Source organism: Symphalangus syndactylus, chromosome X (genome assembly GCF_028878055.3).
Source record: "Symphalangus syndactylus isolate Jambi chromosome X, NHGRI_mSymSyn1-v2.1_pri, whole genome shotgun sequence".
Lineage (NCBI taxonomy): Eukaryota > Metazoa > Chordata > Mammalia > Primates > Hylobatidae > Symphalangus > Symphalangus syndactylus.
The window spans coordinates 156,442,387-156,458,199 of record NC_072447.2 but is presented as its reverse complement, the minus strand read 5'-3'; the positions used below and the strand labels follow the sequence as shown (position 1 = coordinate 156,458,199).

The 15,813-nt window shown below is 46.5% G+C and overlaps 1 protein-coding gene across 8 annotated transcripts in view; it reads left to right on the top strand.

The window, feature by feature from the left end:
* The window catches only part of MECP2 (methyl-CpG binding protein 2), a 75,907-nt gene that overhangs the window by 39,499 nt on the left and 20,595 nt on the right, over positions 1 to 15,813 (top strand). The window contains exon 4 of one of the 8 annotated variants that reach the window (XM_063635117.1): positions 484 to 722. The exons of 3 other annotated variants lie outside the window; for them this stretch is intronic. The gene's annotated coding sequence lies outside the window, so the exon portion shown is untranslated. Of the gene's footprint in view, positions 1 to 9; positions 723 to 6,091; positions 6,201 to 12,944; positions 13,180 to 15,813 lie in introns of those variants that run through there. 4 more of the 8 variants (XM_063635114.1, XM_063635119.1, XM_063635115.1 and 1 more) reach the window with 4 other exon arrangements.

Here is a 15,813-nt window from a genome sequence, read left to right as displayed (position 1 = left end):
TTCTCAGCTCTTGCACCTAGCAGGTGACCTCAGCAATGAAGTCACTTGCCCTCCTTGAGCCTCAGTGTTGCCCTCAGTTAAACATTGCTCTCGTGTGTTGCTGAGCATTCAGTGAGATTGTATATGAAGTGATCATTGTGAAGGTACTGGGACATAATTTGGGAAAGTGTCCTGGTCTAAGCTTTTGATTGGCTCTCCATCATTTGGGTAATGGGATAGTGATTTAGGAGTACCGTAGCAGGTCAAGGGGCCCTTCTGGAAAGGGTATGAGGAAGGTCAGGGACAAGTCTGAAATGAATCATCCTGGGCTTAATGCCTGTGACTGGGCAGTGGGTACAATTATCTCAGGCTAGTCAGTAGTCATTTATTGTGAGACTACATGGGCAGATTTTTTAATTTCCTTCTCAGTCTAGACTTGAATGCAAACAGTTCTTATTGCTAACTTACCACTAGTCACCACTAATGCACAAAGACTATGAACAGGAAATTCATAAAAGAAGAGATACAGATGGCCAATGAAGATAGGAAAAGAGTTCTGCCTGCTGGTAATCAAAGAGATGCAAACGAAAACAAAAATGATGCCTTTTCACCTACCAAATTTGTCAAGATTAAAAAGAAAGCAAAGAGCCAGCGTCAGCTGATGTTCATACCTGCACCTGCTCGGTAGCTTGCTAATGTTCTGCCTGCTCCACACGCCAGGCCAGCCTCCACGGCGCAGCCAGGTGAGGCCTTTCCTTGTATACAGGCACGTTTGGATTCACTGTTGCATAAGTGACACATGTGCATGCTTCACAATTCAGGAAGTGCAAACTCCAGCGTGATGCAAGGTCTGAGTGTCCCTGCTGCCCTGGTCGCCCAGCTGCCTAGGCCTCTCTTCAGGGAACGGCTGCATCCCAGGGTCTTGTCTGTGTCTTTTGGGGTGTTCTATGCACACGCAGACACATTTAAACCTATTTTTATTTTCCGTGCACCTCCTTGGGCTACTGTAAGCTGTTAAATTTTTTTTTTCTAGGAATTTGTCCATTTTGTCTGACTAGCATAAAGTTGTTCATGTTATAGTTTTTTATACATTTGCAACGTCTGTAATTATGTCTGCTTTTTCATTCCTAGTGTTTGTTGTTTACTTGTACCTTCTCCCTTTTTTCCTTGTCTTGGTAAAAGTTCATTAGGTTCATTGGTCTTACAAGAAGCAGACATGTAGGCATTATTGCCCTGTATTACTCTGTGTCTCTTTTCTAGTTCATTAAATTCTGCTTTTGCTTTTATCTTTATTATTTTTTCTATGGTCTTAGAGTACATTCTCTGTATTTTTGTTTGTTTGTCTTTTGTTTTGAGAGAGAGAGTCTTGCTCTGTCACCCAGGCTGGAGTGTAGTAGTGCAATCTCAGCTCACTGCAACCTCCACCTCCTGGGTTCAAGTGATTCTCGTGCCTCAACCTCCTGAGTAGCTGGCATTTACAGGCATTTGCCCCACACCCGGCTAATTTTTTGTATTTTTAGTAGAGATGGGGTTTTGGCATGTTGACCAGGCTGGTCTCGAACTCCTGACCTCAGGTGATCCACCCGCCTTGGCCTCCCAAAGTGCTAGGATTACAGGCATGAGCCACCACGCCTGGCCCTAACTTCTTAAGTTATAAATTTGGTTCTTGATTTTTCTACCCTTTTTTCAAATGTAAACATTTAAGGCTAACCCTCTGAACTACTTCAACTGTATCTAGCAAGTTCTGATAGTATTGTCACTTTAAGTTAGCCCAAAGATATTCTAAGTTTTCTTTGTTTCTTCCTTTGACTCACAAATTATTTTAAAATGTGTTTTTCAATTTCCAAGCACATGGCTTTGGGTTTTTGTTGATTTTTTTCTTCCTAGTTGCTCTAGAAAAAAAAATTGACTGCACAAGGTGGCTCACGCCTGTAATCCCAGCACTTTGGGAGGCCGAGGCGGGCAGATCACCTGAGGTCAGGAGTTCGAGACCAGCCTGGCCAACATGCCAAAACCTCGTCTGTACTAAAAATACAAAATTAGCCGGGCATGGTGGCGCACACCTGTAGTTCCAGCTACTCTGGAGGCTGAGGCAGGAGAATCGCTTGAACCAGGAGGTGGTGGTTACAGTGAGCCAAGATTGCATCAATGTACTCCAGCCTGGGCAACAAGAGCAAGACTCCGTCTCAAAAAAAAAAAAAAAAAAAAGAAAAAAGAAAAAATCAACTTCTAACTAAATGGCACTGTGGTCAAAGAACTTGGTCTGTGTGACACCAGTTCTTGCAGTTGGTTGAGAAGTGCTCCATGACACATTATCTATAACCAGTGAACAGAGTATGTCACCACCAAGCATGGGTGCAGGATTCTACATATATTCGTTACCTCTGTCTTATCCTTTTGTTGTGAAAGTATTTTCTCTTCTTACTGTCATTTTGTTTACTTGATTTATCAACTGATGGAATATGTGTTAAAATCTACCGTGGTGATGGACACATCAGTTTCTCCACAGAGTTTGGTAATTTTCATTTTATTATTTATTTTGAGGCCATGTTTTCAATTTTAGATACAGTTTCACATTCCTGGTGTATTGAACCCTTTGGTATTATGAAGTGACCATACTAATATTTTATTTTTTTAATTATTATTTATTTTATTTATTTTTCTTTTTTCTTTTTTTTTTTTTTTTTTTTTTTTTTGAGACAGGGTCTCCCTCTGTCACCCAGTCTGGAGTGCAGTGGTGCAATCTCAGCTCACTGCAACCTCCGCTTCCTGGGCTCAAGTGGTCCTCCCACCTCAGCCTCCTGAGTAGCTGGGATTACAGGCTTGCACCAGCGCGCCTGGCTAAGTTTTTGTATTTTTAGTAGAGACAGGGTTTTGCCATGTTGCCCAGACTGGTCTCAAACTCCTGGGCTCAAGCAGTTCACCAGCCTTGGCCTCTAAAAGTGTTGGGATTACAGGCATGAGCCACCACGCCCGGCCGTCCCAGTTTTTTATTTTCCTCCTTTCTGTGTCGTTATGCACCGGTGAGGTGGAGCTTTTGAAAATGTCAGATAGCTAGATTTTTTTTTTTTTTTTTTTTGAGACGGAGTTTTGCTCTTGTCACCCAGGCTGGAGTGCAATGGCGTGATCTCGGCTCACTGCAACCTCCACCTCCCAGGTTCAAAACAGTTCTCCTGCCGCAGCCTCCTGAGTAGCTGGGACTACAGGTACACGCCACCACGCCTGGCTAATTTTGTATTTTTAGTAGAGATGTGGTTTCACCATGTTGGCCAGGCTGGTCTCAAACTCCTCACCTCAGGTGATCCACCCACCCACCTCAGCCTCCCAAAGTGTTGGAATTACAGACGTGGGCCACCATGCCCAGCTGATAGCTAGATTTTTTTTTTTTTTGAGACAGAGTCTTGCTCTGTCTCCCAGGCTGGAGTGCAGTGGTGCGATCTCGGCTCACTGCAAGCTCCGCCCCCCGGGTTCACGCCGTTCTCCTGCCTCAACCTCCAGAGTAGCTGGGACAACAGGTGCCCACCACCACGCCTGGCTGATTTTTTTTTTTTTTTTTTTTGTATTTTTAGTAGAGACGGGGTTTCACCGTGTCAGCCAGGATGGTCTCAATCTCCTGACCTCGTGATCCACCCACCTGGGCCTCCCAAAGTGCTGGGATTACAGGCGTGAGCCACCGTGCCCGGCCTCGAGATTTTTTTAAAAAATCCATTGTCTGTTTCGTCCTTTAACATCTATTTGATTTCTGATGTATTTAGTAGATTAATTTATAGCATACTTGTGCATTCTATTTTTCCATATTTTCTGCTCTTTTAAATTTTTCTTCCCCTTTCTTGCCTTCTCTTAGACTTTTAAGAAAATTGTAGTAAAATACACATCACCTAAAATTTACCATTTTTAAATGTACAGTTCAGTGGCATTAAATACAAATTGGAGGCCAGGCAGGTGGCTCATGCCTGTAATCCCAGCACTTTGGGAGGCTGAGGTGGGAGGATTGCTTGAACCTGGAGGTCGAGGTTGCAGTGAGGTGTGATCATGCTACTGCTATAGCCCAGGCAACAGAGTGAGACCCTATCTAAAACAAAACAAAACACAACAAAATAGATTGGCATCACACGGTGTGTGTGCTGCTGTGCTGTGCTTTATCATTTAACATTAAAACATAAACATCAGCACTGTTATGGACTGAATGTTTGTGTCCCCCAAAATTCCAATGTTGAAGCTCAAACCTCCAATGTGATGTTATTTGGAGATGGGGTCTTTGGGAGGTGGTTAGGTTTAGATGAAATCAGAAGGGAGGGTGGGTTTCCCATGATGAGATTAGTGTCCTTATAACAAGAGACAGCAGAGAGCTTGCTTTCTCCACCATGTGAGTACACAATGAGAAGGTAGCCATCTCCAAGCCAGAAAGAGAGCCCTCACCAGGGGCTGAAGGTGCTGACACCTTGATCTTGGACTTCTAGCCACCAGAACTGTGAGAAATTTCAGTTGAGTAGGCCCCCCAGTCTGTACTATTTTGTTATAGCCTGAGCAGACTAATACACCCATGTTATGAAAAGCTATAAACATCCCTTTAAAGGCCACCTAACCCGTCATATTACCTCATGGCATCTTCTCTGCTGAGCTTTCCAAAAGAGTGGCTTAGGCCGGGCATGGTGGCTCATGCCTGTAATCCCAGCACTTTGGGAGGCCAAGGCGGGCGGATCACCTGAGGTCAGGAGTTCGAGACCAGCCTGACCAACATGGAGAAATCCCGTCCCTACTAAAAATACAAAATTAGCTGGGTATGGTGGCGCATGCCTGTAATCCCAGCTACTCAGGAGGCTGAGCCAGGAGAATCACTTGAACCTAGGAGACAGAGGTTGCAGTGAGCTGAGATCGTGCCATTGCACTCCAGCCTGGCCAACAAGGGCGAAACTCCATCTCAAAAAAAAAGAGTGGCTGGCCGGGCGCAGTGGCTCTCACGCCTGTAATCCCCGCACTTTGGGAGGCCAAGGCGGGTGGATCACGAGGTCAGGAGTTCAAAACCAGCCTGGCCGAGATGGTGAAACCCCGTCTCTACTAAAAATAGAAAAATTAGCCAGGCGCAGTGGTAGGCGCCTGTAATCCCAGCTACTTGGGAGGCTGAGGCAGGAGAATCGCTTGAACCTGGGGGGCGGAGGTTGCAGTGAGCTGAGATGGTGCCACTGCACTCCAGCCTGGGTGACACAGCGAGACCCCATCTCAAAAAAAAAAAAAAAAGAGTGGCGTATGTTCCCGGTCTCCACCTCTCATTCGCCAGCCCCTGTGACCAAACCCCTGGGATTAGATCTCCATCGGGTCTCTCCCCTCACCCTAACCTCACAGGCAGTGGTTCCTGAGAAGCTGCTGTCTATCTGATCACAGGATCCAGCAGGATCTGAGGGCTCATTCACTGAATCTGTACTACCCAACAAGGCAGGCTTGTCCTTACCCACACTCTTCAGGTGAAAACTTAATCAGATTCAAGCGTTTATCTTAGTGGCCTCTCGTGGTGTGTGATTTCCTTCTTGCAGCTCTTTACTGGCTAAAACTCTTCACTGGGAGTTAAACCAGGTGTGGTCCTTGACCCTCATCATTTTGTCCCGTCTCCTGTGCTGGGCTCTGTATCCTTGTCTCCAAGCAATCTCGTGTGACAGGGAAGTTACCTATTATTGTATGTTCCCCTCTTCTTGTCACCTCTGGTGTGGCACTTGTTCCATTTCTTGTTCAGTGAATGAGATTTGTGAATGTGCCATATCTGTGGGAGGAAGGCAGTTCGCAGCAAGCAAGAGTTGTAGTTCCCTTGCTTTGCCCTGAGGGCCGGGACTTTACACTAGATTTTTTTGTTGCATTCCTGCACTCATAAAGTACACGTAAACTTAGAGGTGGTGTGTTAAATGCTAGAACTTAAAACTGAGTTCAGCTAGGCTCAAGTGCCCCACAATTTTTGTCCCACCAAACAATTTCATGAATATCTACAGATTGTTCCCTCAATATGCCTCAGTGAGGCATATTGATTTGGGGAGCACAGACAAGTCAAGGTTGATGTGCATCTGCTGAACACGATCTTAAGTTGTTGAAGTAGGTATTATTAATGAACAAACGTCTATTTTAGCTCCAAGAGCCCCTGGTCTTCCAGAAGAGACTCCCGATGATCTTCCAGAAGCAGCTGGGCTTCTTTTGGTCCTCCCCCACCCAGGTGCAGTCCCGTTCTCCCTGCCTGGGTGAGTTTGATTCCTCTGCTGTGGGATAGGCTAGGCTGCTACCTCTTGAGCCTCTTCCACTAGGCCGTCCATTAGGTGGCGACAGAGAGCACCAAAAGGAACTACTATGGAAATAAAACTTGTTTTGCTTCTTGGGGAAAAAAAAAAAAAGAAAAAGGCTTGTGGGGCGTGTGTGCATTTTAGTCAGACTTTACTGTGCAAAATATTTGAGAGATTTCTGCCCTCTTTCTCCCTTCCATTCTTCTCAACCCACTGCCCGCCCTACCACCCCCGTCTCCTTCAAGATAAGGTAGATCAGAAGACCAAATAGACAAATGCCATGTCCGCTGTTTTCTGTTACAGTTGATAGCCATACCAGTCACCCAGGCTCCTGCCCTTCACTGCCCACATCCAGGGGAGCCACCAAGCCCACAAATTGTTCCTTTAACTGTTTGTCCCTCTTCTGTCTTCTGTCATCCCTTCTACCGCTGTCCTGGTTCAATCCCTCATCTTGCTCTAGGACTCCTGTGATAACTTATGATCTTTCCTCCACCTCTCTATCTTCCACACAATCCCTATCATCAATCTCATTCCCCTGCTTTAAACCCAAGAGTGGCACCTTGTGTTTGAGTGACATCAGGGCCCCTCATGTGGCTCCTGCCTCTCTTTGTGGCCCCTTCTGTTGCTGCTGCTTTTCTCATGGACATAGCCCTCAGCAGTCCAGGACTGCTTGTAGTTCCTCCCAGGTACCATGTTTCTTGCACTCCTGGCCTTTTTCATTGGCTCCCCTGCCCAAGTCCCCTTCTCTTCTCCTTTCCCTCCCCTGTGGCCTTGCCTTGTCCTGCTTATCCTTGAAGACCCAGTCAGGTATCTCTTCCCCAAAGAGCCCTTCCCAACCACCGCCCCCCTCCGCACCCCCACGACACACACACCTGGGTTAGGCCCTGCCTCTCCACGCCTGTGCCTCCTGCCAAGTCCTCAGTGGTCTCTGATCCCATGTGCCTCTCGACCCACAGACCCCTGTTGTGGGCTTGCTCACTGTCCCAGTCAGTCCTCTTATTGAGGATTCTATGCCAGTTCCTGACTCCAGCACACACACTTGCATGTAGACAGCCCTCCTAGTGCCTGGCTCCTTCCGTGTCTCTTCTGCCACTCATTCTCATGGTCGTAGCCTGGAGTTGGTCATCACTGGAAACCCCTCCACCCCCGGAGTTCTAACTTAGACATCTCTGCCTATGACGAGGACTTACTGTCTTCCCAGCTTGCAGTGTCAACCACTGTTTCATGCCCCTGGGACTCCGTCGGTCTTCCCTCCTCTTGTGAACTGTGCCCATCACCAGACGAACTTGTTTTAGAATTTACCATCGTAACTGAGCTCCCTTCAGCTCATACCTCCTCGGCTACTGCTCAGTCTCTGTTTCTCCTTTTAGCCAAACTCTCTAAGAGTTCTCTCCACTAATGGGCCCTCTTCCTTGCCTGCTGCTCCTTGCTCAGCTTGCTCCGTGAACACTTGCTTTCCCACATTCCATGAAATGATCTTATCAGTCATCGGTGGCTGTCACTCCTTCTCAGCCCTTTCCTTATGTCTCGTCTCTTCTGGTACCTCATACTCTCCAGGTGGCCATCTCACCTCACATCTTGAACCCCCTCTGGGTTTGGGAGAATTCTCACCTCACAAGTTGATGGGAGGCCAGGCGACCTCTGATTGTAGTCACTGCAAATGCCAGATGCTTATTTGCCTAGCTTCTCTCGGTCAGGGCAGCAGTTGGCAAATGGTATCTCAAGGGCCAAGTCCGGCCCACTGCCTGTTTTCGTAAATGAAGCTTTACCAGGACCCAGTTCCACCCCGTCCTTTGTCCAAGACTGCTCTCCTGTACAACAGCAGGTGGGCTGGTTGTGACAGATACTGTCTGGCCCACAAGGTGGAAAATACTATCTGGCCCTTTACAGAAAGAAATTACCTGAGTTCTACACGAGGGTGTAGGTATGTACCCTGGCCTCTGCCAGTCAGACTCACATGCTAGGAGGGGCAGGGCCAGGCAGGAGAGCCGTGTCTCCTGGCATTGGGGCTGCAGGAAAGACGAGCTCCTAGGCCACAGTGCCAGTGGCCGGCAGGGTCGCAAAGGCAGTACTGGCTGTTTGGACTGGATTGACAGAAGGATTTGAAGTATTGTTCCTAGCGAACTGGACTCAAACCTGTTCCTCCAACTCTCTAGGGATTCCCTCATCACCCAGTAGCCTTTTCCCCCTAGTTTAAAAAATTGCAGTAAAATACACAAAAGATAAAATGTACTGACTTAACCATTTTTAAGTGTACAATTCTGTGGTATTGAGCACATTTATATTGTGCAACCATCACCACATGCATCTTCAATAGCTTTTCATCAGTCCTTGTCTGCATAAATCAGCTAGAGTTGCTTTCTATTGATTGCCACCAATAATCTTGACAGATATGTCTGATCTTCCTTCTCTGCACTGACTCCTCTTTCTCTGTCTCCTCTGCTGATTCTTTCTCCTCATCACAACTCCAAATAGCAGGGGGAGGGTTGTTTACACTTACATTCAGCATGCCCTCACCCACTTGCCTGGCTCTTCAGACCTCTCCCCTGAACTCCAGACTCATACATCCAGCTGCCCTTTAGGCCTCTAGAAAACTAAATACCTCAGTATCAAAAACATGAGAAGCGGAAGTCAGAGTCCTGGATCTCTCGCCCTTTCCCTGTCCCAGTGCACATGCCCTTCAGGGATGGCACCTAGACCAGCTCCCTGCGTCCCTGCCTAGACTCTGCAGTAGTCACTCTCCTCTCCGGATGCCCTGCGGACACTTCAGTTAGCAGGCAGTGTCCAGCTGTTCCTCAGCTGCAAGAGCCTCCTCACCCAAGGTCATGCCATTTCCGGGACAGCACCCTGGTGACTGAGCGAGGTGAGGGTACAAGGCCCTTATAGGGCCTTCTCTTTGACTTCTTCCCACCTCCCTTTATGGATGTCAGTTCCTGATGAACATCTTACACCCCAAACTGTGACCCAACATCTGCTTCTGCAGAGCCCCCCTGTGGCATCTTGTGCCCTCCTGCTCCACTCCCTGTACTCTATATCTTCCCATAGTTAGAATGGGCTTTTTTTTTTTTTTTTTTTTTTTTTTTTTTTTTTTGAGATAAGGTCTCCCTTTGTCACCCAGGCTGGAATGCAATGGCACAATCACGGCTCACTGCAGCCTCAACCTCCTGGGCTCAAGCAGTCCTCCCACCTCAGCCTCCCAAGTAGCTGAGACTATAGGTATGCACCACCACACCTGGCTAATTTTTATATTTTTTGTAGAGACTGGGGTCTCCCTATGTTGCCTGGGCTGGTCTCGAACTCCTGGGCTCAAGCAATCCTCCCACCTTGGCCTCCCAAAATGCAAGATTACAGGCGTCCACCACTGTGCCCAGCCTCAGATGGGCTGTTTGAAAAATGTTCATTAAATCAGGTTACTCCCTTGAGAAAAACCCTCTCAGAATAGAACCCGAAGTCCATTACTTCAAAGCAGAGCCAGCTTCATGGGCCTATGTTACTCCCCATGGGTTTGCTGGAACCCAGCCTTGGTTTAATACTCTGCTCTCACCATCTCAAAATTCTTAATTTTTGAACAAGAGGCCCTGCATTTTCATTTTGTACCAGGCTCCACAAATTGTGTAACTGGGCCTGCTTCAGCAGCCACATGGAACGTGATCCCTCCCTGCCTATTTGAGCTCATTCTCTACCGTTCTCTCCCTTGCTCACCTGGCTCCCAACTGCTCTTGCTCTTCCTGGAACTTGCCAAAATGTTGCTAGAGTCAGAGCCTTGGCTCTTGCTGCTCCTCATTGGCTGGACCCCTCTTTACTTGTCCTGCTCCTTCACCACTCACTTCCTTCAGATTTGTGTTCAGATTTCGTCTTCTCAGAGAGGCTTTTGGCCCCTGTCCATCTCTCTGAATTTACCTCTGACCTCTCCCCCACCACCACTGCACTAAGCTGCCCCAGAACTTTGTAGACATTATGTCTGGTCTTCTGATGTTTCCCCCTTGGAAGAATCCCAAGGTGCCTGAAGAATGCTTTCTTTATCCTTGAAGTTGAGTAGGTTGACTAGAGTCTGTCTTGCTATTGAGCATTCTTTATCAAATTGTCCTGGGAACATGGTGTATTCTTTCAGGCTGCAGATGTAGTCGTCGCTGTTTCAGGTCAGCTGTCTTATGGATCTTTGACAGCATCTTCTGTTCCATTTGTTGAGTTCTGTACTTCAGGGACACAAATTCCTTATGTTGGATTGGCTTTGTCTCTCTTCCAATGCTGTTAGCTTTGCCGTAATTGGTTTAGCTTTTGTCTTTTTCATCTGCATTCACTTTGTCTAATTTGATTTTCAGCTATGTATATTCTGTTTCTGGCTGTTTTTCAATGTATTTATTAGTTTCATAATGATGTGTTTTGGTCTGCAGTTTGTTTCTCTAGGTTGGAAATTTGTCTTTTCATCTTATTCTGTTTTATCATCCCATCTTTGAACTCTTTTATTGGGAACATGTTCTTAGGCAGTTGTGGGGAATTTTTTCTCCCTTCCTTGTGTATTCTCTTCCTGGTGGGAGACTTTGCCTTTCTCGTGCCATCTCCCTCCCTGGGCCTCTTTTTTTTTCTTCTGGCCATAATATGTTTGCATAGTTACCATGTCGCTTCTTTTCATCTTGGCTCAGGCTTGGATGGCTCTGCATAGTCGTTCTGTTTGCTTTGAGACAGTGGAGGAATTCTTGGCTCTCTCTTCCCAGTTTCTTGGCATCTTCTCTTGCTGTTTTCCCCTCTAAGCTATCGTGTGCAGGCTTGTTATCTTGTATTCGGAGAGAATTTGCACGCTGGAGGGAGCTGCAGCCATGTAGTCTTCAGCCCTATCTGGATTCTTTTCTTTGTTCTAAGAACTGTGTTGGATGTCTTATACTAAGGCTCACTCTAGCTGCACGAAGGATGTGTGTGCCATTTCCATGGGGATAGGGGGCACCTCAGTCTCTGGGTGGTTCCATGATCTGTGTATACCTAAGAGCAGTTGCTTCCCACAGAGCTGGGCTGGCTTACTGGGCACTGGGCCATTTCTCCTGCACCTCCCAGCTGGAGTTTCTTGGGTCTAAAAGGAAAAAATGAAGGACTCCCACTTGGTTGCTTCTCTCCAGCTTACTGGCTGCAAATTCCCAGGGCGTTGCCTGCTCCCTAGGGTGGTTTCTGGGGACGGGGCAGGAGCCTGGCTTTGCTGCTGCTTTGTCCTCTGGAGTCTTTTCCTAGACTGCTTTGAATTACACCCCTTTCCTTTGTGTGCTGAAATCTTCCCTTCACACTCTCCTTCCCCGCATTTCTTTTGTGTCTTATCTTACTAGGATTGGAAGAGGGCAGTTGTGCAGGAGGTCTGCATCTAATTCCCTAATCCATGTGAGAGCGCTCCTGTTGTGTGCTTTGTGACACGATGGTGAGAAATACTCCCTAGAGCAGTGGCTACCAGAAGGAAGCCATCCCTCCCTGCTCACACACACACACACACACACACACACTCCTTCTGGCTGTCCTCAGATGCCTATTCTAGGTAAATGTCAGATTCCAAAGAAAATCCAGTTGAGATCTTTTTTCTTTTTTTGAGATGAGAGTCTTGCTGTGTTGTCCAGGCTGGAGTGCAGCAGCACAATCTCGGCTCACTAACCTCCACCTCCCGGGTTCAAGCTGTTCTCCTGCCTCAGCCTCCCAAGTAGCTGGGACTACAGGCGCACACCACCACACCCGGCTAAAATTTTTTTGTATTTTTAGTAGAGACAGGGTTTCACTGTGTTGGCCAGGCTGGTCTCAAACTCCTTACCTCGTGATCTGCCTGCCTCAGCCTCCCAAAGTGCTGGGATTACAGGCTTGAGCCATCGCGCCCGGCCTCCAGTTGGGATCTTGACTGGAATGACTGGTGTTCAATCATTATCGTTTCCACCTAATTTGTATTTGTACACAGGACAGTTACTAATTTGTTGATACTTGTTTGATCCCCAGTCCCTAGAGTTGTTTATGGGATGGAGCTTCAGTCCCTGCTGCTTCCCCTGTGGCAGCAGCTGGAGTCAGGGTGGGGACCCAGGGTGCTGCTGGCAGATTCTTGAGACAAGTAGAATCTCCTCTATATCAGTCTCTCTCTCTGTCCCAGCAGTGCCCAGGAAAACCTGGCCAGCCCGTCACTGACCTCTCCACCTAGGGCACTGGTGGTTCAGGTCCTTCTATTTGCCACTGGCAAACTGTACTTCTGCCAGTCTGGCTCTTAGGCCCAGTTTCTCTGATCTTGCAGATTTTCTCGGGCTCTGCTACGGAATCCTCATACCTCCAGCAGGTCCCTCCTTTGCCCATGTGTTTAACTGTGGTGGTGGAATCGTGTGAGCACTGCTTCTCTCACATGGATCCCAGCCACACCACATTCTACAGCAGTTCCTCTGAAGGCATTGATAGAGATATTTCCTCCTGTTTTGCATTTCGTTGGTCATTTCAGTAGAATCAGGGTGAAATCAACATGGGGGCTCAGATGTCAGCATTACGAACCAAGTACGTCAGGCAGGCTGATGTGGACTGACCTACACTAGTGAGATGCAAGATGATGAAAACAAGGGCACTCACTCCAAGTTACTGATGAGATGTTTGGATCAAATGAGCCAGTCCTTAAGCAGAGTTCTCTAGTAAAAGAGATCTCCTTTCTGCCCTTTCTTGTTCCCCAAAATGTGTTGCCTTCATGGTGAAAATTTATTTTGGCAGATTTTCTCTTCTTCAATAAAAGCAGCCTACACTTTGTTAAAAGTCTGTGAAACTTATTTACATGAAGTATGCAAAGGTAAGAAAAAAACATTATCAACAAGAAATGGAGAAAGCCAGCAGCTGTGGGAATGTGTTGCTGAGGACAGAAAAGAAATGCACAGTGTCAGTGTCTATGGAAACAGACCACTTGGACCTTGAGGACTAGGTGTTTGGAATTGGAGGCGAGCTTGGCCTGGTGAGTCTCTAACCACTTGTGTGTAAGATCATTGTGAGAACCCTGCTAGAATATAGAGGCAAAGATGCAAGGGGAAATCATTGGAGAAGTTACCAGGGAATGATGAGCTAATCTGAAAAAAATACATGTTTCTAAGTTGGGCGTGGTAGCGCATCTGTAGTCCCAGCTACTTGAGAGCCTGAGGCAGGAGGATCGCTTGAGCCCAGCCTGGGCAGCATAGCGAGACCATGTCTCCCTAAAAAAACTTTTTCGTTGTTTTGTTTTGGAATTTTTTTTTTCCTGGTCTTTTTTCCCCCTTTTTGTGAATAACGGGATCTCACTATGTTGCCCAGGCAGATCTCGAACTCCTGGGCTCAAGCCATCCTCCTGCCTCTGCCTTTCTGAGATTACAGGTATGAGCCACTGTGTTAAGCAAAAAAACTTTTAAATGAAAATCATTTTTTAAAAGACAGGCTTTCCAGGGGAGGGTATTATTCCACTTATATGAAGTGTCAACAGTAGGCAGATTTGTGGAGACAAATAGATTAGTGGTTACCAGGGGCCGAGAGGAGTGGGAGTGGGGAGCAACTGCTTAATGGGTAAAGGGTTGTCTTTGGAAGTTACGAAAATGTTCTGGAACTAGATAGTGGTAATGGTTGCATGACATTGTGAATGTACTAAATGCTATTAATGATAAATTTTATGTTAGGTGTATTTTACCACAATTTAAAAAAAAATGATCAAATGCCCTCAGAATAGCCAACAACTTTCCACTTGGCTAAATGCCTACTCATTAAACTTCTTGAACTAAATTCCTTTCTGATTGTCATGGTTACTGTGTCCTGGGCTTCAGAGTTTCACATTCAGGTCGGCTTGGTCCAGTCTGGCATGTATCACTATAGGTCCCCACATTGGCCTCTTCCTCAGACGGACAGCCCATCTATCTGCCGGGGCTCTGTGCCACAGCCAGATAGACTTGTTCTGAGACAGCTGTGTGGGCTCTGAGCACTGGCCAGGCATCACAAAACCTATCTTTATGATTTAGAATAATTGGTGGTCAGCTGCTGTTTTAATGTTTTTTTTTTAATTTAGATATAATTCACATACCATGAAATTTACTCATTTAAAGTGTACGGTTCATTCTTCAGTATAATTCATAGGCTCACAGAAAAAATTGTTTAAAAATAAAATACGCGATTCAGTGTCTTTTAGTACATTCACAGAGTTGTGCAACCATCGCCTCTGTGTCATTCCAGAACATTTTCAGCACCCAAAAGAAACCCCAGACACAGTAGCAGTCACCTCTTATTACCCGCAGCCCCTGGCAACAACTAATCCACTTCCTGTCTCTATGGATTTGCCTATTCTGGACATTTCCTATAAATGGAATTATGCACTATTTGGCCTTTTGTGTCTGGCCTCTTTCACTGAGCGTAATGTCCTCAAGGTTCATCTGCATTGTAGCATGTGTCAGAATTTCTTTCCTTTTTGAGGCTGAATGATATTATATCCTATAGATAATGAGGTTTTGTTTATCCACCCATCCCTTGAGAGTGTATATTTAGGTTGCCCCCACCATTTGGCTATCGTAAACTGTGCTGCCATGAACATTGGTGTACGGATATCTGTTTGGTTACTGGTTTTGGTTTTTTGTTTGTTTTGGTTTTTTGAGACAAGGTCTCGCTCTGTCACCCAGGCTGGATTACAGTGGCACGATCTCTGCTCACTGCAACTTCCACCTCCCAGGTTCAAGCAATTCTCCTGCCTCAGTTTCCTGAGTAGCTGGGACTACAGATAGCACTCACCACCATGCCCGGCTAAATTTTTTTGTATTTTTAGTAGAGACAAGTGTTTCACCATATTGGCCAGGCTGGTCTCAAACTCCTGACCTCAGGTGATCCACCCACCTCAGCCTCCCAAAGTGCTGGGATTACAGACGTGAGCCACTGCACCCGGCCTAGTTGTGGTTTTTTGAGAGTGTATGGCTAGGAGTAAAATTGCCAGGTCATATGGTAACTCCATGTTTAACATTTGAGAAACTGCCAAACTGTTCTCCACAGCAGGAATTTTTTAACCTGTATGTGGTGGGCTTGTGTTTAGGTTTTCATTTTACACATCTATAAAGATGAGATTTGCTGTATGGCACTGGTTGCCTGTATTTGGGGAGGGTTCTGCTTTTGGTTGGCAAGAACTGCATTTTATTTAAGCTTTGCAAAACATAACTGGTTTCTCGCATCTTCTCAAAAGTGGAGGATTAAGAAGAAGTGGACTCGAATTCAGAGCAGGGCAGCTGAACCTCAGGCTCCACCATTGTAGCCTTCAAGCTGAACCTCATTCTCTCTTGCTCCCTGGAGACCACTGAGACACTCTGCCTGTGCCAGTTTGATTTCTCACATTTTTAAAGGGCTGAAGCTTGTGTCTCAAAGTGCTGTAGCCTTTATTGATTCATGCAGAGAAGCCTCCTTGATTGCATGATTCTGCAGCTAATACTGGAAGTAGAAAGAATTGGAAGCACTGTCTGGATGACACTTTAGGGTGGAAGCAGCCAGTACAAGGGGGGGCTAATTATTTCCTCTGGTCCCAGACTGTTCACCTGGAGCCTTAGCCACCACCCTGCCCTTAGGTTAACTGCCTCGAGTGGTAGTTTAGCTGTTT